The sequence below is a fragment of the Phaseolus vulgaris genome, chromosome 5 (assembly GCF_051622355.1).
Source record: "Phaseolus vulgaris cultivar YP4 chromosome 5, ASM5162235v1, whole genome shotgun sequence".
Classification (NCBI taxonomy): Eukaryota; Viridiplantae; Streptophyta; class Magnoliopsida; order Fabales; family Fabaceae; genus Phaseolus; species Phaseolus vulgaris.
In genome coordinates, this window is record NC_143502.1 from 35,829,608 (window position 1) to 35,830,398 (window position 791).

Genomic DNA, 791 nt, shown 5'->3' on the forward strand with positions numbered 1-791 from the left:
CAGAGAAAAAGGATAAGGGAGGTCTGCACTGGCATAGGACTTTTAAAATGTGAGTTAATTTTATCAATTCCAATAATGTAGACGTGCACAAATGTAGGGGGTGTGGGAAGAAACATCCGTCGTTAATACACCCCATTCCTTTTATTTTGCACAGGTCCATTAGTCTTGTGACTCATCCGTTCTTGGTTTCTCATATTGTACAAATTTCATGAATTTGTTTATAGAAACCATAATTGTTCTTAAAACCATATATTTATAAGCCATTTTTTATAAAAACAGAATCTATTTTTATGTTAGGTTATATAATTATAAAATATTTTTTTACTAGACTACTTTTGTTTCTTATTAATTTTCATTTTTGCATCTATTTATTTTTAAAAATTTAAACAAACGCTAAAAATTACTGTACTTTTTTTAGTGAAATAAGTGTTATTTTCTAAAATTGAGTGAAAATAATACATGAAATACTTTATACCTCGGAAGCCTGAATATCAAAGCGTCGATATGTCCGAGTGGTTAAGGAGACAGACTCGAAATCTGTTGGGCTTTGCCTGCGCAGGTTCGAATCCTGCTGTCGACGTCTACGCTTTTCGTTCCCTTTTTTCTTGCGATTAACCTAATTTTTACATTTTTTTTTATCAACATATACATATTCAATAGAGATTATATTAAAGTTACATTATTGAATTAGAATATGTAGTCGAGAAAAAATTCGGATTAGGAAAGCCATCACGTAGGTTTTCTCAGCACATTAACGTAAAACCCTAATTTGCTACGCCGGTGCTTGGTGG

At 31.7% G+C, this 791-nt stretch overlaps 1 non-coding gene across 1 annotated transcript; it reads left to right on the forward strand.

Annotated features, from left to right (window-relative positions):
* The first annotated feature begins 498 nt into the window (after positions 1-498).
* On the forward strand, positions 499-580 carry TRNAS-CGA (transfer RNA serine (anticodon CGA)). The gene has a single exon. It is a non-coding gene; the product is annotated as a tRNA-Ser (tRNA).
* Positions 581-791: the final 211 nt, after the last annotated feature.